Consider the following 26,538-nt stretch of genomic DNA (forward strand, 5'->3'; position numbering starts at 1 on the left):
AAAGAAAAACAAAGAAGCTAATGCAAAATAAGTCAGAAAAAGAGAAAAAGAAAGGGCATATAGGACAAAGAGATAACTAGCAAACTCAAAAATTTAAATCCAAATATTGACAATTCAATTAACTGTAAATAGCCAAAACCCTAATTAAAAGGCAGAGATTGTCAGATTAGATAGAAATGCAAGACAACTCTATACTGTTTACCAACACCACACTTATACACTGTAAATATAAAGACAATTAAAAGTAAAAGGATAAGAAAAAAGATACACTTTGCAAATGCTAAACAACATGGAAATGTCTTTTAATATCACAAAAAATTGTCTTCAGAATAAGGAATATTATTAGGATCTAAAGAGTAGAAATATATAATGATAAGGTTATCAGCGCATCAAAAAGATGTAACTGTCCTAAATATGCAGGCATCTATAAAAATGCTTCAGAATATTTCAAAATACATATGAAAAAATCTCAGTAATAAATCCATAAGTATAGTTGTGGATTTCAACACTGTCTTATTAGCTGATGAAACACATAGAAAATCATTAAGTATATAAGATTTGAGTAGTACTGTCAAACTGTTCTGATACATTACATTTGTATGCACTCCACACAATAGAATAATGCATCTTCTTTTCATATGCAGAGGGAACATTTACCAAGATAGACCACATTCTGGACCATAACAAAAATCGTGCCAATTAAAAATAAAATCCTAAATATATGTTTTATGTTTACAATGAAGTTAAAATACAAGTCAGTAACAGAAGGACACTTGAACAATCTCTTTGGAAATTAAACACTAGACTTCTTCCTAGCCCATATGTCAAAATAGACATAACAGTGTCTTGAATTGGATAAAAATGAAATGCAGCATACCAGAAATTATAGAATATGGCTAAAGCATTGCTTAGAGGAATATTTTTATGCTTATTGAAAGTCTAGAAATCTGAAGGTGCCACCTTAAGAAGCTAGAAAAAGTAAAGAGAGTAGAAAGAAGGAAATACTACTCAGAAATCAATGACATTTTTAACTGAATGAAAGTTTTTAAATCAATGAAATAAAAAACTTGTTCATGGGAAGAATTGATTAAATTGATGAGCCACTACCCAGACCAAAGAAGAAAAAAAGAAATCATTTACCAATACCGGGAATGGGAGAGAAAATAGTACATATCCTATAGATAATAACTATATCAAGGAAATATTATGAATAACTTTAGGTCAATAAAAACCATGATATAGATGAAATGGTCAAATTACTCTAAAGATACAAGTTATAAAGCTCATTGCTGTTGCTAAGTCGCTTCAGTCGTGTCCGACTCTGTGTGACCCCGTAGACGACAGCCCACCAGGCTCCCCCGTCCCTGGGATTCTCCAGGCGAGAACACTGGAGTGGGTTGCCATTTCCTTCTCCAATGCATGAAAGTGAAAAGTGAAAGGGAAGTCGCTCAGTCGTGTCCGACTCCTAGCGACCCCATGGACTGCAGCCTACCAGGCTCCTCTGTCCATGGGATTTTCCAGGCAAGAGTACTGGAGTGGGTTGCCAAGTAGATAACATGACTTACTCTGTGTCTGCTATAGAAATGTAGTTAAAACTCTTGCCACAAAGTGAGGGTTCCTTCTCTATTCATTTCTGTTTAATATTTGTTATAGTTTTTAGCCAGGGCAATAGGGTGAGAAAAAGACTAAATAAGGCATATGGAATAAATGGAACTCTCAGATCCTTCTGGTCCAAATGCAAACTGGCACAGCCACCTTAGAAAATTGTTTGCTGGTTCTTACAAATTTAATCATATATTTCTATCACTCAGCAGTCCCACTCCTAGCCAAGAGAAATACAAACTAACATACATATGAAACCTAGACATAAATATGTGTAGTAATCATACCTGTAGTTGCCCCAAATTAGAGGCAACTCAGTATCCATCAGTTGTGAAGGAACAGAAAATTATATTGTATCCGTAGGATGGACTGCCCTTTGGTTCAGACTGCTTCAAGGATGTTAATACAAACAGCCTTTGAGTGTAGAGGTTAAGTCTTCTTAAGCAAAAGCAGGAATGCTTATTATCTCATATAACCAAGATAATGTTTCCCTCCATGCTTATTACTCATTATAAAAGATTCTGGAATCTAAGCTCAGAGTCTCTCTCCTATAACTTTACCCACAGTACCGGCAGGTATCCATCTGATGTGGCCACAACACTATCCAGAACCTCACCCTGTTGAATCCTGGAGCCTCAGAAACCATGCATCATGATCCTTTTGTCCTGTTCACTGGTGATAGTACAAGATTTTTTAGCCACATATTCATTCAGCTACTATTCTTTGCTTTTTCTCCTCCAATTCTTCATGTTGGGCTGCTTCCTTTTGGGAACCACACTCAGTTTTAAACAGATTTGCTCACTCTTCTTTGTCTTAACATGCCTAGCTATTTCCCAAAGACCTCACTTCCTTTTCATATTCTGCAGAGGAGACACTTTGCATTCCCATAACATACATATACTGAGATCTGGGGATGACTTTGAAATTTAAGTTCCTTCGAGACTGATTTGTCTGTAGCCACTGCAATAATTCTTCCTTCTCTGTAACATATGCCACCCTGCTGTACCATTGATTATCTAACAAACTCCCGGTCATCTGGAAGTCCCTTAATTTATGCTGTTGAAAACTTTGGTTGGCGCCAGTCTTCCCTTTCTCCATCACCATCACTGCCAGTAGCTATGGCAACCTTAATACTCATATTACTTCTGTAAACTCATTCAGTAGCTTGACCTTACCCATCAGGACATCCATTATGCTACAGAGGCATGGCCTCAATCTGGGCTTTATTTTTCCTGGAGAAATGCAGCACGCTTGCATCATGTAAATATGTAATATGCCAGTATCCAAAAACCAAATTCTCCAAGATTTTCCCTTTTTTATTTCTACTTAAACTATCCGCCAGTTTTTTCCTGGTGGCTCTGATGATAAAGAATCTGCCTGCCATGCAGGAGACCCAGATTCGATCCCTGGGTCGGGAAGATCTTCTGGAGAAGGGAATGGCAACTTACTCCAGTATTCTTGCCTGGAGAATTTCCAGGGACAGAGGAGCCTGGAGGGCTGCAGTCTGTGGGGTCACAGCGAGTCAGACACGACTGAGCGACTAAAGTGAAAGTTAGTCGCACTTTCCCAGGCTCTCCACAGATCTTGCTGAAACAGTGTATGGTTACACTTTGTATTTCTCCTCTTCTGGTAGAGCCTCATGGTGTCTCTGGAACCATTCTTTGGATGGTCTGCTCTTCGGTGTCCTCAGGGTTACTGGACAGGAGAGAGTCTTCTCACTTTGCTTTATGATGCACTACTATTACAGTCACGGTAGCATGTGGCAGATTTCATGTGTTTTTCTCCTCTCTTCTATAGGAATGTAAGCACAGCCAGGCCTAGGGTTTGGTCCTTTTTTTTTTTTTTTTTTTCCATGTAGTCCCAGGACCTGGAGTGGTTCAGGGACCATATGCATGACTGAACGAATACTTAGTAAATGAATTAAGACTGTAGAATGAAAGATATGGGTTTATCCCAGCAGTTATTAGTCTGTAGACTGAGGTGTCAGCATGAGGTCAAGATGACTCAAAGGTCTTTTTGTTAGGGGGGTGAGTGAACCTAGGGGAGGGTTATAAAGAAGAGTGATCAGCTCTGAATTCAATGTATCAATCACAAGTATGTGATTGTGTCTCCTTGGCTTGCTCCTTGAGAAAATTGAAGCCGTTAATTGAAGGTAAGTGACATGATGAATTTCACCTATTCTACCAGCTACAGAGTACAGATTAGAAACCTGAGTCTTGTTGCAAATTTATTGCCTTGAGCCTTTAGCTAAACCACTGAACCTGAAAATGTTTTTTTCCTCCCAATACTATCATATTCCTAATTTGGAAAAAGAAGATAAACAAAAACATTTATTTCAGTCAGCACATAAACCCTCCTCCAATTTCTGACTCCAAGCAAATTTTCTCTACCAGTGGGTCAATAATTAGAGAGGTGGGAGAAAGAGAACCAGATATGAAATCAGAATTTTTCACTTTCTAGTGTGTAACTGGGAGAAGACAATGGCAGCCCACTCCAGTACTCTTGCGTGGAAAATCCCACGGACAGAGGAGCCTGGTAGGCTGCAGTCCATGGGGTCGCTGAGAGTCGGACACGACTGAGTGACTTCTCTTTCACTTTCCGCTTTCAGGCATTGGAGAAGGAAATGGCAACCCACTCCAGTGTTCTTGTCTGTAGAATCCCAGGGATGGGGGAGCCTGGTGGGCTGACGTCTATGGGGTCACACAGAGTCAGACACTACTGAGTGACTTAGCAGCAGCAGTGTGTAACTTTGGGCAAGTCCCTCATTTTTCTCAAACTAATTTGTCAGTTCAGTTCAGTCGCTCAGTCGTGTCCGACTCTTTGCGACCCCATGAATTGCAGCACACCAGGCCTCTCTGTCCATCACCAACTCTCGGAGTCTACCCAAACCCATGTCCATCGAGTCGGTGATGCCATCCAACCATCTCATCCTCTGTCGTCCCCTTCTCCTCCTGCCCCCAATCCTACCCAGCATTAGGGTCTTTTCCAATGAGTCAACCCTTCGCATGAGGTGGCCAAAGTATTGGAGTTTCAGCTTCAACATCAGACCTTCCAATGAATACCCAGGATTGATCTCTTTTATGATGGATTGATTGGATCTCCTTGCAGTCCAAGGGACTCTCAAGAGTCTTCTCCAACACCACAGTTCAAAAGCATCAATTCTTCGGCACTCAGCCTTCTTCACCATCCAACTCTCACATCCATACATGACCACAGGAAAAACCATAGCCTTGACTAGACGGACTTTTGTTGGCAAAGTAATGTCTCTGCTTTTAAATATGCTATCTAGGTTGGCCATAACCTTCCTTCCAAGGAGTAAGCGTCTTTTAATTTCATGGCTGCAATCACTATCAGCAGTGATTTTGGAAATATGAATGCAATTTGAATATGGATTATAAATGTCAAAAGGTAGATAGCATAAGGAGAGAGATTAGAAAACTGAAAATTAGTTATACAAATATGAATTCTTTTTATATATTTACCATTTAGTTAGCAATTTTGTAAGGGTGAAAAACAATATATCACTGCAATGCAGTAACTGATTTTACAGGAGACTAAGAACTGTTCTCTGATGTAACAGTTGCTCTTTGTGTATATATGTATGATAATTCAGATGTGAATTTCAAAAGATAAGGAAATGAAAGTTTTTCTCCTGGGATTTGTAAATTTTCCTCTATTTCACACTTAGCAGATTTGATGTTCTGTCTTGCTTGTATTGAATGTGTCTATTTACTGCCCTTCCTTTTCTGTTCTAATTAATGTATAATTATTTACAGAATAGAAACATTGTGACAAAAGTAAAAATATATAAACACTGTTTTATTTTTAATTGCAGTATATTCAGCGTGCAGTATTATGTTAGTTTCAGGCGTACAACATAATGATTTGATATTTAGATACATTCAAAATTGATGTCTAGTAATCACCTGTCACCATACAGTTTTTATAGTACTAACTATATTCCCTATTCTATACCTTACATCCATGTGACTTATTTTATAATGAAAAATTTGTATCTTTTAATTCCCTTCACCCAGTCCTCTACCCCCACCCCTGCCCCCAGCTCTGGGGGACTAGCAGTATGTTGTTCTATCTCTGAATCTATTTCTATTTTCTTTTTTTGTTTGTTTTTTAGATTCCATATATAAATGGAGTTACTTGGGATTAGTCATTTTCTGACTTTAATACCCTCTAGGTCCATTCATACTGTGGCAAATGGCAAAATTTCATTCCTTTTTATGGTTGAGGAATATTTCATTGTATCTGTGTGTGTATTTTCTTTTTCTTTATCCATTCATCTACTGATAGAAACCTAGGTTACTTCCATATTTTGGCTGTTATAACTAATGATGTGAAGAACAGAAGATGTGCATACATCTTTTTCAATGAGTGTTTTCATTTTCTTCAGATAAATACCCCAAAGTAGACTTGCTAGATTGTCCTATTTTTTAGGTTTTCTTTAAAAAGTTTATTTTATATTGGAGTATAGTTGATTAATAATGTTGCATTAATTTCAGGTGTACAGCAGAGTGATTCAGTTATACATGGATCTATCCTTTTCGAATTCTTTTCCCATTTAGGTTGTTAAATAATATTGAGCAGAATTCCCTGTGCTGTGCAATAGGTCCTTGTTGGTTATCTGTTTTAAATATAGCAGTGTGTACACGTTAATCCCAAAGTCCTTGGTAAAACCTGCCTACTTTTTCCATAGTACCTTCACCAATTTATATTCCCATCACTAGGATTCCCTTTTCTCTATATACTCTCCACACTTACTATTTTTGCATTTCTCATGATAGTTTTTCTGACAGATGATCTCTCAATATGGTTTTGATTTGCATTTTCCTTATGATTAATGATGTTGAGCATCTTTTTGTATATCTGTTGGCCATCTGTTTAGAAAAATGTCTGTGTAGGTCCTCTCTCCATTTCTTAATTGGTAAAGAAACTGAATTGTGTGATTTCTTGATGTGAATTGGAAATCAATTCCTTATCAGATATATGGTTTACAGATATCTTCTCCTGATCAGTAGATTATCTGTTCATTTTGTTGGTGATTTCTTTAGCTGTGCAGAAGCTTTCAAATCTGATGTAGTCGCATTTATTTTTTCTTCTCTTTCCCTTGTCTGAGGGAGACATTCCAAAAAGCCATTGCTAAGGCTGATGTCAAAGAATATGCTGTCTTTGTTTTCTTCTAGGAGTTTTTGTGTTCCAGGTCTTATATTTAAGTCTTAAGTCCATTTTATGTGAATAGTTGTGTAATGTGTTAAGTATTGGTCTAATTTCCTTCTTTTGGTTGTGTATGTCCATTTTTCCCAACACAGTTTATTGAAGATACTAACCTTTTTCTGTCCTTTGCTTTTGGTTGTAAATTTATTATCCATATTGTGTGGGTTTATTTATGGAGTCTGAAAGTCTGTTCCATTGATCTATGTGTGTGTTTTCTGTCAATACCACGTTGCTTGATTACACCTACAGCTTTTTAGTATAATTTGAAATCATGGAGTGTGATACCTCTAGCTTTGTTCTTTTTGCCCAAGATTGCTTTGGCTCTCTGGGTATTTTTTGGTCTGAAGCAAGTTTTAGAATTTTTTGGTTCTATTTCTGTGAAAAATATTACTGAGATTTTGATAGTGAATGGAATGAATCTATAGATCTACCTAAATCTATTGCTTTAGGTAATAGGGACATTTTAACAGTGTTAATTTTGCAATCCATTAACACAGATCATCTTTCCATTTTTTGTGTCTTTTTCAGTTTCTTTCAACAGTGTTTTCTTGTTTGTTAATGTTCATTCACCTTCTTGGTTAAAGTTTTCCTCTAATTTATTCTTTTCATTGCAATTCTGTTTTTTCTTAATTGCATTGTTTTCTTAATCTTGTTCCACTGGTTTTTTGTTAGTGTATAGAAATGCAACAGACTTTTGCATGTTGATTTTGTACCCTACAACTTTATTTATTATTTCTAGTAGTTTTTTGGTGGAAACTCTAGTGTTTTCTGTACATAAAATTATGCCATTTACAGTGACAATTTTACTTTCTCCTTTCCAATTTGGATGCTTTTTATTTCTTTTTTTGCCTAAATTTCCTGGTTTGGATTTCTAATATTATGTTGAATAAAAGTGGTGAGACTGAGCATCTTTCTTTCTCACCTTGGGTTGCTGTTAGTTTTTCACCATTGAATATGATATTAGTTATGGATTTGTCACATATGACCATTATTATGTTGAGGTACATTCATTGTATATTGAGTTTCTTTTCATAAGTGCATGTTGAGTCTTGTTGGGTGCTTTTTCTGCATCTGTTAAGATGATCATAGGATTTTTAGTTAATTTGTTAATGTAGTGTGTCACATTGATTTATTTGTGGATGTTGAACCATTCATACGCTGCAATAAAAGTCATAGGATCATGCTGTGTGATCCTTTTACTGTATTATTGAATTAAGTTTGCTAATATTTTGCTGAGGATTTTTGCATCTATGTTTCTGAGAGATATTTGCCCATATCTTTCTTTTTTTATGTTGTCCTTGTCTAGTCTTGGTATCAGGGTGATGTTGACCTTGTAAAATGAGTTACAAAGTGTTCCCTCTTATTCAATTATTTGGAAAAGTTTAGGAAAGATATGTATTAACTTTTCTTTGAATGTTGGACAGAATTTACCTGTGAAGTCATGTGGTTCCAGACTCTTGTTTTGGGGGAAATTTTTTATTAGTGTTTCAATTTCCTTACTAGTGATTGATCTATTCAGATTTTCTGTTTCTTCATAGTTCAGTCTTGGAAGGGTGGTGTGATTCTAAGAATTTATCTATTTCTTTTAGATTGTTCAATTTGGTGCATAGCTCTTCATAGTATCCTCTGAAAATCCTTTGTATTTCTGTGGTATTCATTGTGGTTTCTCTTATTTTATTTCTGATACTACTTATCTGAGACTTGTCTATTTTTTTTCTTACTGAATCTGGCTGTGGGTTTATCAGTTTTGTTTATCTTCTTAGGTGTTTTTTTTTTTTTATCTCTTATACCATCTTTGTAGTCTCTATTTCATGACTTTTCACTCTGATCTTTATTATTTCCTTCCTTCTATTGACTTTGGGTTTTGTTCTTCTTTTTCTAGTTTCTTTGAGTATAAGTTTAGATTATTTATTTGAGATTTTATATGTTTGTTTCTTGAGTTATGGCTGTATTGCTATGTACAATTGGCCACTGAACAACATAGGTCTGAACTTCGTGGGCCCACTTGTTGACAGATTTTTTTTAAATTGAGTACTATAGCACTTCATGATCCACAGTTGGTTGAGTCTGAATGTGGAGCCGTAGATATGATGGACCGACTGTAAAGTTAACATGGATCTTAAACTACACTGGGGATGGGTACTTACTTTCTGCTTTTGCTGAATCCTATAGGTTTACGTATGTCATATTTTCATTTTCACTTATCTCCAACTTTTAAAAAGTTTTCTTCTTTGGTATCTTTATTGCTTCAGTAGTTCAGTAGCACGTCGTTCTGTCTTAACATATTTGTGATTTTTCCAACCTTTTTGAAGTTCATTTTTTTTTTTTGTTTGCTTCATACCATTCTGATTAGAAAAGATGCTTGGTATGATTTTAGTCTTCTTAAATTTATTGCACGTTGTTTTGTGCCACAGTATTTAGTCTGTCCTTGAGAGCAACCCATGTGAATGTGAGAAAAAAGGGTATTTTGCTGTGTTTGAATGGAATGTTTTATATGCATCTATTATGTCAACCAGGTCTGATTTTTCATCAAAGTCAGTATTTTCTTGTTGGCTTTCTGTCTGGAAAATCTATCCATTGATGTAAGTAGGGCTTTAAACTCTCCTGCTATTATTGTGTTGCTGTCAGTTTCTACCTTTATGAGTGTTAATAATTGCTTTATACATTTTAACACTCCTGGGTTAGGTGCATATATATATTAACTATTATGTTTTCTTGTTGAATGGATCCTTTTATCAGTATACAATATCCATTTTGGTCTCTTGTTACTATTTATGGTTTGAAGTCTGTTTTATCTGCTATGACTATTGGTACATATATTTTCTTTTGACTGAAATATTCTTACAGTATCATTTTTCATCTCTTCACTTTCTTTTTTGTCTTTAGAGCTGAGTCTTCTGGAGAAAGGATATAGTTGGTTTAATCCAACCAGTCACGCTCTATCTTTTGATTGGTGAAATCAGTCAATTTACATACAGGATATATATTGATAGATGAGAGCTTAGTTCTGCCATTTTATCTTTGGTTTTTTGTTTGCTTCACATTTCCATTGTTTCTTTTTCCTTGTGTTGGTGATTTTGTATGATGTTTTTCTCATTTTCCTCTCTTTTATATTTTATATTTCTGCTCTAGATTTATGTTTTGTGGTTACCATGAGGATTTTGTAAAATGTCTCATAAATGAAATGGTCTTTTTTTCTACTGATGTCATTTTATCTTCATTTGCCTATAATAATTCTATCCTTTTCTTCTTCTCCTTTTACATTTTTTGTTGTCACAAATCATCCCTTTCTGTGTTGTGAGTTTATTTCAAACTTGAACTAGCTACTGTTAACTTTTTACTGTGTTTTTCTCTTTAACCTTTATGCTATGCTTAACTATTTAACAATATATCCTGATACAGAGCTGCATTTTCTGATTCTATATGTCTACTTATTATATAACTCTAAGTTTGATGTACTTTTGTGTTTTCATTTCAGGTAGAAGTGCTCCTTTCAGGATTTCTTTTAAGGCTAGTCAACTTTTGATTGTCTCAGAAAGCCTTTGTTTTTCCTTCATATGTGAAGCATAACTTTGCTGAATAGTGTATTCTTGGCTGACAGTTTTCAATTTTCAGTGTTTTGAGTATTTCACCCCACTCCTAGCTTGTAAGGTTTCTGCTAAGAAATCTCCTGATGAGAGCATAATGGGATTTCCTTTGAACTTTACCATCTTTTTCTCCCTGGCTGCCTTTAAAATTCTCTGCTGTTGACTTTTGACAGTTTTAATATAATGTGTCTTGGAGAAGGTCTTGTTTGTTGTCGTTGTTGAGATGATTAGGTATTTCTTAGCCTCATGGACTTGTGTCTCCGTTTTCTTCCCCAGGTTTGGGAAATCCTCAGCTCTTACTTCGTGAATAAAGTCTCCAATCCCCTTGCCCTCACTTCTCCTGAGATATCCATTATCCTCACTTTGCCATTTCTACTGGAGTTGAATAGTTCTCATGAATTTCTTCACTTTTTATATCTTGTTTCTCTCTCCTCTGTCCATATAATTTCTATACTTCTATCTTTGAGCTCACTATTTCTTTCTTCTATATGGCCTGCTCTATTTCCAATGCTTTCTAATGCATTCTTCATCTCATTTATTGAGTTCGTCAGCTCCAGAATTTCTGTTTGGTTCTTCTTTAGACTTCCCATCTCTTTGGTGAAATTTTCCTTCTGTTCATTAATTTTATGTCTGAGCTCATTTAACTGCTTTCCTGAGCCTTCTTGTAGCTTGTTGAATTTATTCATGACAACTATTTTGAATTCTCTATCAATTAGATCACAATATTTTGTGACTCTATGTTTGATTTCTAAAGAATTGTCATTTTATTTTTGTGATAGTGTGTTACTGTGTTTTTTCCTGGTGTTTTATAACTTGTTTCTCTGCTGACACATTTGAAATAGTGAATACCTTTCTTTAGGTAAACTTTTTATTATTTGATTCCAACGATTCAACGAATTGGCAATTAGAAACATTTCTTTTGTTTTTCAGTAGGTGGCGGTATAGCACAAGTTTTAGTTTGCCTTACCTGCGCTGGCTCTGGCAATATGCAGGAATCGGTGCTTCCCCCCTGTATGGCCTCTGCTAGAGGTATCGTCTAGCGCCCTCACTGTCACTGCTTCTGCCTCTAGAACACTCGTGCCTCGGTACTGTCAGTGTTGTTGGTACCACCGGGGTGGCTGTCTGGGACATCAAATGATGGACAGCTCCACTGCATCTGGAGACTCTTGGGTCGCAGGCACTGTGCATTGTTGGGTGAGGTTAAGGGGTGTCAACTGGGGTTGCGGGTGCCTCTGCCACTTCTGGTGTTGTCCAGTTACCATGTGCCTCTCCAGCTGGAGGGAGAAAGTCACGAATCCCACTGCTGCTGCTGCTGCTTGCATCCCTGTGGCCATGGACGCTGCTCCAGGAAGCTGGACTTGTATGTGCTGTTTCCCCTGCTGTTGCTTAGCTCTCTGGCCAGCTGGTGAAGCCACCATGGGGAGGGGCTGTTATCATGGGCACCACCTCTGCTGTTTCACCAGTCTCCCCTCCTCCGTGTATTCTGGTCCATTCACCTTCAGGTGTACAGAGATGTGGATCTCTGTGGTGTCCTGGTGTGCTGGACAAAGGAACCTTTGTTGAGTTGTAGATGTTTTTACTGGTGATAGATTTGAATGGCAGAATTAAAGGCAGTGTCTCATGTGACTATGATACTGGTATTGCTCAATCCATCCTATGTCTTTTGGTTAGAACATTTAGTTCATTTACATTTAAAGTAATTATTGATACACATATACTTTCTACCATTTGTTAACTGTTTATGGAGCTCTTGTCTGTTGCTTTCTTCTCTTGTTCTCTTGTGAGTTGATGAATTTCTTTAGTGTTACATTTTATTTCTTTCTATTTTTTTTGTATCTGTTTTTGTTTATGGTTGCCTTAAGGTTCATATATAAGTACCTATGTATATAAGTGTCTGTTTTAAGTTGATAGTTGCTGAAGTTCAAGTGCATTCTAGAACACTACATTTTTAGTCCCTCTCCACATTTTATGTTTTTGATGTCATATTTATTGTCTTTCTGTCTTGGTGTTTTGTGTAACATTTAACTACTTTATGTATAATTGCTTATACTACTTTTGTCTTTTACCCTTCATATTAACTTTATAGGTGTTTGGTCCACTGCTTATACTGAATGCTTACCTTTATCATTGGAGAGTTTTTTCTTTTATGTTCTTTTTGTGTGTTTCTAGTTATGGTCATTTCTTTTCTATTGAAAAAAGTCCTTTCAACATTTCTTATAAGGCTAGCTTAATGGTGATTAACTCCCATAGCTTTCACTTACCTGAGAAACTATCTCGCCCTCAATTTTGAATGCAAACCTTGCTGGTTAGAGTATTCCATCTGTAAGTTTTTTATTTTAGTGGTTTGAATGTATTATGTCAGTCTCTTTTGTCCTATAAAGATTCTGCTGAAAAATCAGCTGACTCTCCTAGTGGGGAAAGGGGTTCCCTTGTACTTAACTAGTTGTTTTTCTCTTCCTGATTTTAGGAATCTCTCTTTCACTTTTGACATTTTAATTATAATGTGTCTTGGTGTTAGTCTCTTCAGGTTCATCTTTGTTGGAATTCTCTGTGCTTTCTGGACTTGGATGAATGTTTCCTTCTTCAGGATAAAGAAGCTTTTGGCCATTATTTCTTCAAATAGATTTTCTTTCTCTTTTTTCCTCTGTCCTCCTTATGGAATCTTTATAATGTGAATGTTAGTGTGCTTAATGTTGTCATAAGGGTCTGTTAATCTAACTTGATTTTTAAAAATTCTTGTTTTCTTTTTCCCTGTTCTGATTGGATGACTTCCAATATACTGTCTCCAGATTGCCAGTCTCTCCTTCTGCATTCTCTGTTTTTCTGCATCTTTCTGCATACTCTTGATTCATTCTAGTTTATTTTTCATTTCAGTTATTATATTCTTCAGTTCTTGTTTTTTTTCCTCAACATTTTGTCTTTGGTGATGTTCTCACTAAGCTCTTCTGCTCTTCTAAGTTAGTGAGGACATTTTTAAGACTCTCACCTTGAACACTTTATCTTCTAAATTGCTTATGTTTGTTTAGTTCTTTTCTGAGGTTTTGTCTTGTTCTCTTGTTTGGAAGGTATTCCTTTGTCTCCTCATTTTGCCTCGCTTGTTGTTGTTTTTTTTCTGTGTATTCGGTATATCGGCTGTGTCTCAGTCTTGAGAGAGTGGTCTTATGATGAAGATGTCCTCTGGGCCCCAGGGCCACAATCCCCTTGGTCACCTGAGCCAGACGTTCTAGTGAGCGGACTGCATGGTGGGCAGATGGGCCACAATGGGCCATCTATGCAGATGGGCCACAGTGGCTGTGGTTGCACTGGTGAATGAGGTTGACCATCAGACCAACTGGCTATGAGGCCTGGTGCTGGGTAGGGTAGGGCTGGATGTTTGGAGCAAGAGTTGCTTTGGAGAGGTACTGTTGTCACTGTGGCTGCCCACAGGGTTAAAGAATAACAGTATGATTTTTAAATTAATATTTTGAGTCTGCAGTAGATGAGAAAGGATCACTTTTAAGTACAGCATTGAGAAGGAGAAATTATATTGAGAGGATGAGTTGGCCAGCAAGTAATAGTTGCAACAGTGTGTACTGTACTGGATTTAGAAAGATGAGCAGGAACCAGTTATGATGTACAAGCTGGGTCTCAGACTTCTTATGAAAGTTGGGCCACATGATTCATGATGTTTTTCAACTTTGAAAAGTCTATGAATATGTTGTTTGGGAGAAAAGAGAATGAGAGGACATTCCTATAAGTAAAAATATATATATAAGAAGTTTAAGGATGGGGTGGTACAGTTCAGCTCAGGTGCTCAGTTGTGTCTGACTCTGCGACCCCATGGACTGCAGTACTCCAGGCCTCCCTGTCCATCACCAACTCCTGGAGTTTGCTCAAACTCATGTCCATTGAGTCAATGACACCATCCAACCATCTCATCCTCTGTCTTCCCCTTCTCCTCCTGCCTTCAATCTTTCCCAACATCAGGTCCTTTTCCAGTGAGTCAGTTTTTCACATCAGGTGGCCAAAGTATCAGAGTTTCAGCCTCAGCATTAGTCCTTCCAATGAATATTCAGGACTGATTTCCTTTAGGATGGACTAGTTGGATCTCCTTGCAGTCCAAGGGACTCTCAAGAGTCTTCTCCAATACTGCAGTTCAAAGGCATCAATTCCTCAGCACTCAGCTTTCTTTATAGTCCAACTCTCACATCCATACATGACTACTGGAAAAGTCATAGCTTTGACTATATGGACCTTTGTTGGCAAAGTAATGGAGTGGTAAGATTATGCTTTCCACAATGGAACGGGTTTGGATAAGCTGTGTCTGTGCAGGCATTGTACAGTGTGTTTTATACAATATGGAAGATGAATCCTGGATATCCATTCTCCTCTTCTGTATTAGTAGATCCCTTATTTTGCTCACGGTGCTGAGTTAGAGCATGCTTTTCCTCAAACTGCTCTGGGTCCACAAGGGGCCAAATGTCCTGATGAGGCTAATGAAATATAAGTAGGAGCTGCTAGGTTAGGCTAATGAAATATAAGTAGGAGCTGCTAGGTTAGGCTAATGAAATATAAGTAGGAGCTGCTAGATTAGGCTTCCCAGATGATTTTTTAAAAGAGAGAGACTCAGCAAACATGTACTTTTGTTATTTTCTCCTGTGACATTTTGACTTTCTCCTTTTTTTAAGTCAGAACAATGAATCGAGACTTGAAGTGAAAGAACCATCTTGATGTCATGGCAACAGAAGCCAACAACAAGGATGGTAGTGCAAGAACCCAGAAGAGCCCAGGATCAGAGGTAACATGCTTAACTATCTTGCCCTCCTAGTTGTCTATATGAAGCAAATATATCTGTGTTTTTCGGTTTTGTTTTATTTTTTAGTATTTATATATTTCGCTGTACCCGGTCTTCGTCGTGGCTTGCCAGATTTTGATCTTTTTGCGTTGTGTGGGATCTAGTTCTAGTGATTAGGGATCAAACCAGGGTTCCCTGCACTGGAATTTTAACCACTGGATCACTGGTGAATTCCCAAATCTCTGTGTTTTAAACTACTGCAGTATGGTTTTCTCTTGGGTACATCTGACCATAGTACTAACCAAACACGTAGTTTTATATCATTTAATGGCCATAAAATGCCTTAAAGAGAATTCGCATAATTAAAATTGAAGTTCTAGGAGGTTGAACAGGTATGTAATATCACAGAGCTGATGAAATCATAGAGTTGGAACTTGGACTTTCAAATGGAGGTTGCTGCGATTCATAGTACAGTTGATAGGTAAAGAAATGACTACACATGGCTAGAAGGCACTGTTGAGAAGGCTCTCCGCTTTTCCCAAGGAGGCTTTAGAGATTCAGGGCAGTAGAGAAACTGGAGAACACCATTCTCTTGTCTGATCCCTTTCCTGGCCTGAAAAGACTGTCTAAAAATGGCATCACGGTTCTTAGATCCAAGAGAAAAGGAAGTCACCTGGCTCAGAAAACAGATCTGAAAAGGCACATGCCCCTCTTTTCTCTGCCCCTCCTCTTTGTCTGAAATGGGAATGGGCTGGAAATATGGACTTGTACAAACATGTACACTGAACACCTAGCCAAAAATGAATAAGATTAAGATTTGTAACTTTGCTAACAAGTCTTGAAAAAATGAATCTAATCTGGACTAAAATTATACACATCAACACTTTAGGAGTCTGAAACTGATTGCTTTTCCAAGTGATTCTATACCATAGACTGAGGAGAAATAAGATATCACCATTTCCACCTATGCACATGAAAATAAAAACAAAATTAAGAAATAGTACGAGCTGTATGGGCCTTTAGTGATCTGTTCCATAGAACCACAGTGTACAGATTCGAGGTTGAGAATCAGTGAGGTGGGATGTGTGAGTGAGTTCTGAAAGCAGAGGAAGCAAGAATGCTAACACGTCTGCTTTCTCACACGTGCTCCTTTGACACAGTCTGCAAAGCACATCCAAGTTTGCCTTTTCCATAAGTAGTAAGTGTTTAGTAAATATAAGGGGCTTCCCTGGTAGCTCCTCTGGTAAAGAATCGCCTGCAATGCAGGAGATCCTGGTTCAATTCCTGGGTCCGGAAGATCCTTCAGTGAAGGGATAGGCTATTCACTCCAGTATTCTTGGGCTTCCCTGGTGGCTCAGTCAGTAAAGAATCTGCCTGCAATGTGGGAGATCTGGGTTCGATCCCTGAGTTGGGAAGAGCCCCTGGAGGGGGCATGGCAACCCACTCCAGTATTCTTGCCTGGAGAATCCCCATAGACAGAACAGCCTCGTGGGCTGTATAGTCCATGGTGTCGTAAAGCGCAGGACACGACTGAGTGACTAAGCACACAGTAAATATGGGGGAAATTAATTGTGATGGATGCATAGATGAGTCTCCTAGGAGTGAAGATAGACGTTCGTGAGTAATAAAGGCAGACAGATATATAATGAAGGATTATGCATGCCTGTTGTCCTGGTGTAATTATTAATACCCACTCCTTTTACTCTCAAAAGGTCATACATTGGACAGTAAATAATATGGTCACCAGTTGTAAGCATACACACAAAAGTAAGATATCACTGAAGATTTTTTTCAAAGCATATATGGCAGACAGAGTTGTGCAGCTCAGATCCCCTTTGAGAAGGGACATGCTGTCCAGCTGTGCAGAATTTCAACTGACAGACTCTCTTTGTCAGTATCCTCTAGAGTTTGTATCATGGTTTGAGAAGCCCTCAGTCAGTGAGTAAGGCGTTTGCAGCTGAAGCCGCATGTTCTCAGGCTGGTCCTCATCAGCAGCTCGGTATGATGATGGTACAAGACACTCCCATCTGGCACAGGACTCCTCTGGCAGACAAGTTTTACCCCAGAGCTCCCTGTTGGTCGTTGCCAAGTGTGCACCGTGATCTACCAAATCTCCATCTGCTGCTAGTCCTTTTCCTATCCTAGGAAATGTTCCCAGACAACCCAATCCCCTAATCTGAACATTTAACTTACTTACATTCACTTATGGGCTGGAAATGTAGCATCATCAAACTATTTTAAAGAATCCAAGTTAAAATCAGATGTCCAGTTATTAAATGTGATGCAGTTTAAAGATCAAGGTAACATGTTCCATGGGCATCTAGCCATGGACCAGTGTGAGGAGTGGTGGACGGAGCACCTTTTCCAAGAGAAAATGCTACTTAGAACTTGAAATCTCTTTGCTGAGGGACAACTACCCTTGAAATCCATGTTGCTCATGGTCCAACATGGACAGGAGGTTTTTTTTTCCTTTTCCTCTCTGCTTTGCTGTAGCAGAAAGGAAGCAAAGGCTTGAGCAGGGAATTTATAAGGGCAAATATAACCTTTGGTTTGATGCTCAGTAAGCTGACAGTTAAAGGTGTATCATGCTAGATAAATGTCAGAAGTCAAATAAAAGCCTCAATAATAAGCTGTCCAGAGGCTAAAATCCAGAACCCTGAAGCCATGAGAGGATGATTAATCTTTAAAAACAAATTTTAACCCAAACTTAAACTGGCCAAGGTGATTTAGAATGTTCTGATAAACTTGGGGTTTGAGAGGAGGGTGTGTGTGAAGAAAAGAAAGAAGAGACTAATCCAAGGTGGAAAATACACCTCATTGTTCCAAGATTTTTGTGTTTATTTAGATCTTACTCTAAAAATAGTCGAGTGGAGCTAACTCCAATGAGTATCATTATGGGCTGCGCTGTGTCCACACTAAATCCCTATGTTGAAGTCCTTAATCCTTGGTACTTCAGACTGTGACTATATTTGAAGAAGGGGTCTTTAAAGCAGCAATTAAGTTAAAATGAGGTTGTTAGGAAGGATTCGAATTCAGTAAGACCTGTGTCCTAATAGGAGGAGGGGATCAGGACACAGATACAGGGAGGGCTGTGTGATGACACAGGGAAAAGACATTGGTCTCCAAACTCCATGGTGACATAGGAGTGGGGAAACGTTTGCAGGGGACTGCCTACAGGTGGAAAGTCCAGTAAGGACTATTTCTAGCAAGAATGAATTCCATGTAATATTGGTACAACTGAAGTGCAGAAAGTTGGAGCAGCATTCATATGGCCATTTGTTGCTGTTGTGTTCGACTCTTTGTGACGCCATGGACTGCAGCACACAGGTTTCTCTGTCCTTCAGAGCTTGCTCAGACTCATGTCCATTGAGTCAGTGATGCCATCCAACCATCTCATCCTCTGTTGTCCCCTTGTCCTGGTACTCTGTCATACCTTCTGTCCTGTGTGTTTTTTTTCCCCCTAGTTACTTCTGCCAGCTCCTAACTTAGAAGATGCGTGGATGGTCTTTATGCTCATGATTAAAGTCAAAAATTCAACTGTGATGTAAATATTTCCCAAATACTACCAAGGGGTGATTTTTTTCCAAATGCTTATTTTGTTTAGTAGAGTACGGTCTTCAACTTATTACTTTCTTTGTTAGAATTAAATCTCTATAAAACGAAAACATTTCCTCATTTGGAAATGCTCATGAGGGCTTTGCTAGTCAATCTGAAAAAACAATCTACTTAAATTTCTGGGATCAGAAAATCTCTAAGAAATGCTCTGTGGGTTTTTGTTCATACTAAAGAAAAAGCATGTGTGCTAAATTGATTCAAGGAGTCTTCAGATTACTCACCCATCATGTAGAATATTTAGGTAGGTAAACCATTTTAAGGACCAGGATTCCTTGAGAGATTACTAGAGTTTAAGAGCTCAACTCTCGATGAATTAACTCATCCCATAGTGGCAGCAGCACTTTTTTTAAATTATTGTTATTATATTGGGTTTCCTAGAGATGAGGCTCCATTGCAACCCATTATTCAGATTGGATAACAACAAATTATTTTGCCTTACCTCCTGCTGTCATCTCCTGACATGCTTAAAAAACAACATGCTTTGGGATGCAATGGCCCACTCCCATATGCCTTCTGGGCATATAACATGATTATCCTTTGCTTAAAGCACAAGAAAGGGCTTTCAGAATTCAAAGGCTCTTTCGCATCTATCATAGCGGCCCTAGAGTCAAGAATAACTGGAGTTTCATATATCATAGAGTTAAAAGCCCCTCCAGAATGGTTTGGATGCTTGATAGTTCTGGAGATCGGAAATAAATAAGGGTTTCCTTTGCAACAGAAGCATCCTTCCATTGTTTTCTTTCACCACCTCCATCCTAGGGTTTAAGCAGCACCCCCTACTCCATTCTGAGAAGAAGAAGGATTCTTCTCAGCCATAATTTTCCCTATTTCTTAGGCATGTGGCCTTGAAAAATAACTTATGACACATACCATTATAGTGATACCAGATCAACAAGTCTATGTTTAAAGCGTGTTTCATACTTATCTTGATTTGTGAGCTGTGTAGTGAGACGTGGGATAAAATTAGTAGTGGATAAAAAGAGGGTAACTTCTTTTTTTAAAAAAACGTTTTCATTTGGCTAGACTGGGTCTTTGTTGTGGCACTCTGGATCTTTGGTTGTGGCATGCAAACTCTTAGTTGCAGCATGTGGGATCTAGTTCCCTGACGGGATCAAACCCAGAAGTCTTAGCAGGGAGCATGGAGTCTTAGCCACTGGACCACTAGGGAAGTCCCACACAGGGTAACCTCTTGGCCCAAATATTTTATACCCTAATTCTGTGGTTCTGGACACTGGCTGCATATCAGCATCACCTGGAGTAGTTTGCCCAGGTCCCTCTCCTATCAAGCCTGATTAAATGATCTACAGTGGGGTTGACACATTGATATTTTCATTTTTTTCTGGATTATTTTTATGTGCAACCAGGATTGGGAATGGCTGGTAGCTGGGGCAATAAAGTATAGGCATCAGTATGAGTGTGTGGCTATTTAGAAGTACCCTACTAAATAAGAATGAAATCTGCGCAGAGTTAACACATATGTAGTGAGTTGGCCAAAATAAAAGAATCCATGTATAGAAATAGATGGAGCTTTTCCTTCAGTCTTCCAGGAAATTGATGCTTGGATAAGTCTTTGCTGAATTGTGACTTCCTTGTTTGTTTGTTTTGTGGTGGTTGTTGTTATTCTCGATGAGTCATTCTTGGAAGCGTGACTGGTCTACTTAAAAGCACAGATCTTGTCTTAAAATTTCTCCCACTTGGACTCCCCCATATAATGTCTACATATTTCAGGTTTCCTCTGAAGAAGGGCTCAAGCTGAGTTTTTAAAGAAGTGAGAAACATAGATGGAATTACAGGTTGGGAAAATTCCATGTGAGTGGAATACTTGAAATGGGAGAAGCAAGCAAAGAGGGGTCGGGAAGGAAGGACATGATAAACATGCCTCCCAGCCCCATGGAGGGACCTCTGCCAGCGGCAGGACAAACCTGAGACCTAATGGTCTCATAATCTTTGGAATGGGTTTTAGGTCATCTTTGAAAACAGTAGTCCAGTTGTCCATCTTTTGGAATGCTCCTGTGATTCTACTTTATGTGATGTATATACGATTTGTTTAAATCTAGGTTGTACTATAGTCAAGTTATAGTCCCACAAAATTTATTTCATGAGAGAATTATGTGAGTCTTAGTATTTCCCTTAATTAAATTACTAGAAAGCTAAATTTTGTTCCTTATAATAAATTAGGAGAGCATAGAAAATTATAAGAATTGAGTCATCTGCAATTCTATCACCTGAAATAATCATCTTGCATATTTGGTGTTGTTTTGGGCCATTTTGGAAAGGCAGAACTTAGATTTCCTTTTCTATGTACCAGTCTCCTGATGGGAGCACACAGTGAGGAACAAGCTGATGCTTTCTGTGTATGATAATGCAGAGATAACGAGCTCAGTGATGTCAGACCATTGACACTTGTTTGGTGTCCACTTTGATCTCCACTTAGCTTTCAACTTCTGTTGTCTAGGTTTTGTCTTCACCAGCAATTTGGTCCATGAAACTTTGCTTACTTTCTCAGATCAAAGAACAAAAAGAAAATAGTTGCTCAGGTTTGCTCAAGTTGAAGAAATAGCAAGGAACTTTCAATTAGATCTAAGATGCTAGATCCATTGTCCCTATCATGGTTTCTATCTCTAGAGCAGTCAAATGTGTGGTGTGTGTGTGTGTGTGTGAAGTCAGCTGTGTGTGTCTGTGTGTGTAAAGGCTCTCCTCCTTACAAAGGAAAGAGCTAATAAAGTCCACCATTACAGTAATTTAAATTTACAAAGCAACTATCATTCATTTGGCATAATTGTCTTCTGCTTAACAACTTAGAATTTCTGGATTTATTTGGGAACTGAAATTTATAATGCAAATATTATGCATGTATTGATTGATCATTTGCATCTGTAATATTGATAGTCTGGTTGAGAACCAGGACAGTGGTTACATAAATCTGGGCGCCTTGTATTAACCCCGGTGTTCATGGGCAGAGTTTTCTGTTCTTCTGCTCCTTTCAGTCCCTCTCCAATCTGTCTTGAAGGAAATCTGCAGTACTGCATGCGGTCTGTTGGCTCGCAAGGACACCCAACACATGATTGGTTTCTTCTCTCCCAGGGAAGCTATTCACACTCCTCAGTTCCTGTCTTCTGTCACAAATATTATCTCTGGCTCAGGTGTTGTCTCTCAGGCTCAGCACCATTGACATTTTGGGTGGATGACTCTTTTCTGTGCAGGGTTATCCTGTCCAGTTTAGGAGTTTAGCAACATTACCAGCCTCTGTTAACTGTATGCCAGTTGCATCCCCAAGTTTTGACAACCAAAAATGTTCCCAGACATGGCCAAATGTCTCTTATGGGAGGACAGTTGCCCCTAGTTGTAAGTGACGAGATCTTGGCACACATTAGCTTTCTGTACTAACCATCTTCGGTAACCCATTTGCATTTGAGCTGGTGATTTAATTTCAAGTCCTTAACACTAGACTAGTGTTTCTCATTCATGCACACTGGAACCCTGGATTTACCAAAAGTCATCAAGGTCCAAGCTCTTCTCCAGGAATTGTGTCTGGAATTAGCCCCAAAGCACTTTTTAGCTCCCAAGGTGAGCTGACAGTGCAGAGAGGGTTGAACATCCTCCTAGAATGTATGACCAAGGGAAGAGAGCTGCCCTGATGTTCCATCACATCATTAAGGTGGTAGGCTATTCAGAAAGCATCCTTAAGCAACTTCACAGATCTGGCTGGTCCTTCCCTGGTGCTTTCATAAAAGGATGTGTAATGTCATTTAGAGGTCAACCTTGAGATGTGTATTTACTTTTTTTCCTGGTAACTAGAAAATGTCATCTGGAATATGATTGGCTCAGGTTTTATTAAAATAGGTAATGTGTTCTTCTAGGTAATTTCATTCTTGACAAGAATAAAGAACATGTTTAAGACAAAACTAAACACATAAAATTTTAAATCAATTAGTGCTTTAAATAGAAGGGAGAAACATAGCTTAAATAAAGGAAAATTCAGTAAATTCAATTTACACTGGTGTTTGTGTCATGTTTGTGTGTGAGCCTGTTGAATGTTTCATAGATCACAGACATCAGTGATTAGCAAGTTTTTACGTAAACTAGAGATGCTATTTTTCACTATGAGGTGCTCTAAAGAAGAGAATTAGAATTTGGAAAAGAAGACTAAACAAGGACAATTTATCTTCTTATGAACTCATTAGACACCATTTTGATACACTGGGACACTAATCAATTCAGGATGTGTCCTGGGATTTTTGTCTGCCTAGCGTACTTTTACTTCTTCCTCCTGGAATATGGTATGTGGTTTCCTTTGAAACATACACCATACTCCCCATGTTACTGTAGATGATCAAACCCAGTGGTCTGTCCTTACCTTTAGTCATAAGCATAGTTGTGTGAAATAAGCTAGGCTAATAATAAACTAATATGGGATCACCATCACCCACAAAGAGATGTGAGACACAGGTTGAGTCAATGAGAATCCTCCCCTAGAATTTTCTGCATTGTAGGATGAAAGATAACTCTCAATTTCCTCTTGGAACCTGAGCCAAAATATATATATGTCTTACAATATCAGCAACCAGTCTTACTGGCGTATAGGGGATGTCTGTGTGAATTAGAGAAAATGAAGCCAGCAGGCATGGGATGCGAGCGTGAGTAACGGATCTTTGTAGACGTGTGTCAGATGACAAGCTGCCCCAAAGAGTGTGATCCAATGAAGCAAACTACTTCACTGCAACTTGGCACAATCCATGTATACAGGTAGTATATCTGAATTTCAACTGTAAGAATTGTCAGTGAAGAATTGTTTTTGTTTCCTTTTTGGTTGTTTCTGCCTATATGAAAGAAAAGTAATTCAGACCCAAACCTCCTGAAATTGTGAAATTGCTGTGATTTTGAATATTATATCTCTATGTTGTGTCTACTTAAGTCCAAGGGAATCAGATATTCTGGATGTCAACACTAACACAAAGTGAGTAGGACTGTATTTTTTGTCATACCAGATTTTAAACATTGAGAATCATCATGTCATAGGAAATGAATATTTGAACGACCCTTGAAGGTTGACTTGTACTCTGGAGGAGGTACACACATGTGCAGAGAAAAGCTGAGGTCAATGTCTTATCACTTCCTTCTAGTTAAAGTACTGAACTTTGCAATGATCTGATTCATTTCTTACAGACTAGGAAAGATTCAGAGATGAAATCTCAACCTCCTGTGACTGGTTGCCAGTTGGTCTCATATCCCTTACAAAGGGAGTCCTTGACTATTTACAAATCAAATGGAAGTGTGTATCCAATTACAGAGACTCAGAAGAAAAATAAGATTCTCTTTGCAAACAGGGGCTTTTCTGGTGGCTCAGATGGTAAAGAATCTGCCTGCAATGCTGGCGACCCAGGTTTAGTCCCTGGATTGGGAAGATCCCCTGGAGAAGGGAATAGCTACCCACTCTAACATTCTTGCCTGAAGAATCCCGTGGACAGAAGAGCCTGGCGGGCTCTAGTCCATGGGGTCGCAAAGAGTCAGACATGACTAAAAGACTAACATTTTGGAAACACGAGATCATAGATAGCCACATGGAAGACCAGAGTCTTCGTAACAACACACTCTTGAGAGCTTAAGGTAGCCAGCTGCCGTGTTCCTAGCTTGGAACACAGCCCACCCCGAGTTCCTGTTTGAGGTCTCCAGCTTCAGATGGACACTTTTCCTTCTGGGGTGCCCACTACTCTGACTAGTGCGGTATATCCAAAGAAACATTTATTTGCTGCCTTTTCTGTAACAGACCGGCTTCCTTCCTGTCTTTGCACTTAGGTTTCGTGTAATCGCCTCAGTAACAGAAATCCCATCTTCTTTTGCATATATAGCACATAGCTGAATCATTTCCTAAATATAAGCTCTGATCACTTTGCTTATTAATTTGCAAAATTCTATGTCCGAATCCTGCTAACAATTAGAAAAAAAAATCATATGAAAGAAAAAGTTTTAAATGTATCCGAACTCAGATAATTTGTCTTAAGGAATAAGGTAAAATGAAAGGTCTCAGTACTGTTGGCTTAAAATCTTCTGAGTCTCAGTAATTCTTGTGCTCAAATTAAATGAATGGTTTATATTAGGAAGGGGAAGGTTTACAGTGAGTAGTGAAGCTTGTCAAAAGTCTTGGAGATGTGGTAAAAATGGTAAAGTGGGACTTATTGATGTAAAGTTTTTGCATTAATAGCAGTTTCAAATGTCACTGAAACAAATGATTTGTGTGAGCAGGATAAAACCATCTCGGGTGCCTCATTAAGACCAGCGCAGCACCTCCTCAGCTGAACTAAAAACCATTTTACCACCTATTTTATAGGTTCATTTAAATGATTTTCAACCTTTCAGGGGAATTGTTTTGCTTTAGAAAACGAGAAAGTCTGAAAACATTTCAATGAATCACTAGCAATCTTGCTTCAAAGTATCAGACACATTTTTTATAAATAAAACATGTCCACAGGCAATTTGTATATACAACTATATATATGAATATATGTATATTTGCATATATATGTAAGTTTAATTAGCTTTAAGGTGAAATTAAGGAAAAATAATAAAATATCATTACTTATGTAGAAGTGTCCTTCAGTTAGTGTTGTTTCAAACATAATTAAATATCTTCTTCAAGGCTTAAAGACCCCCATATTATTCAAATAGCATAATTCTTTCTCCCCCAACCAAAATGACTCATATAATAGAAATTTCATTCATATTAGTCCCCTGTTTGTCTCCTTGTCCTGAGTCAGTGGGACATCCAAAAGGAGAAAGTGCAAAATCACTGCCTCCAACCCCCTCCCAACACATAGATACTCTCATGATAGAGACATGATACAAAGTCCAGAAGAGAGAATCATCAGCACACGGAACAGGCAGGATGGGGAAGAAATCGATTTGAAATCACTCCTCTTGCACAAGCTTGTTGCTCCTTGGGAGTTACTGAAATTGGGACCAAAGTATGTTTTCCTATACTCTGTACCTGGCTGAGTACATCTTGGGGCCATCCAGTGACTGAAAAAATAAGGCTAATTGATGCTGTCATCACCTGACTTTAGGATCTCAGCACATAGATCTCTACCAGTCATATATATTGGAGATTTTGATCTTTAATGGTTTGTTTCTTTTATTTAAAAAAAACACCAGTATTCCCTATAGTGCTAGGAAAGTTTATAGATAAAAATCTCAAATTATTTAGCCACATATAAGGTATTTTGGGTTTGTGTTTTTCTATTTAATAAAAGGTAGAGGCTTTCAGAGCAGGGAGTGTCAAATTCACATTGTATATATTGACTCTCTTGGCAGTATCAGAGACTCTGTCTTTTATTTTCTAGGGTGTAAGCTTTAAGAGCCACCTTGCTTGGGTCTACAGCTTGGCCCTGCCAGACCCTGACATAGGATTTTACCTCTTTAAGCTTCAGTTTTCTCCTTTGTAAAAAAAGAGAGTGTTATTACTTATCTCAGAATTGGAGCAAACATTGAAGAGGATTATGGATGTAAGGTATTAAGTGTTTTTCCTGGTAGTTATTGAGCACTCAAACAAATTCTTATGAAGATTACACGGACACTTTGCTCTTCACTCCTTGACAAGTCTCTGTATCCATTCTTGTCTAAGATCTATTAAGACTGGCATTCCATTCATTATGTGTAAGAGAAGATAAGGCAGTAGGCTTTATTTGGGCCTTCCCTGGTAGCTCAGTGTAAAAAAATCTGCCTTCAATGCAGAAG

At 38.2% G+C, this 26,538-nt stretch overlaps 1 protein-coding gene across 1 annotated transcript in view; it reads left to right on the top strand.

Annotated features, from left to right (window-relative positions):
- The window catches only part of DCC (DCC netrin 1 receptor), a 1,991,552-nt gene that overhangs the window by 653,980 nt on the left and 1,311,034 nt on the right, over positions 1-26,538 (top strand). Inside the window, exon 8 of the mRNA XM_081562140.1 lies at positions 15,086-15,195. The gene's annotated coding sequence lies outside the window, so the exon portion shown is untranslated. The remainder of the gene's footprint in view (positions 1-15,085; positions 15,196-26,538) is intronic.

The sequence above is a fragment of the Giraffa tippelskirchi genome, chromosome 14 (assembly GCF_054371585.1).
Source record: "Giraffa tippelskirchi isolate mGirTip1 chromosome 14, T2T-mGirTip1v1.2.pri, whole genome shotgun sequence".
Lineage (NCBI taxonomy): Eukaryota > Metazoa > Chordata > Mammalia > Artiodactyla > Giraffidae > Giraffa > Giraffa tippelskirchi.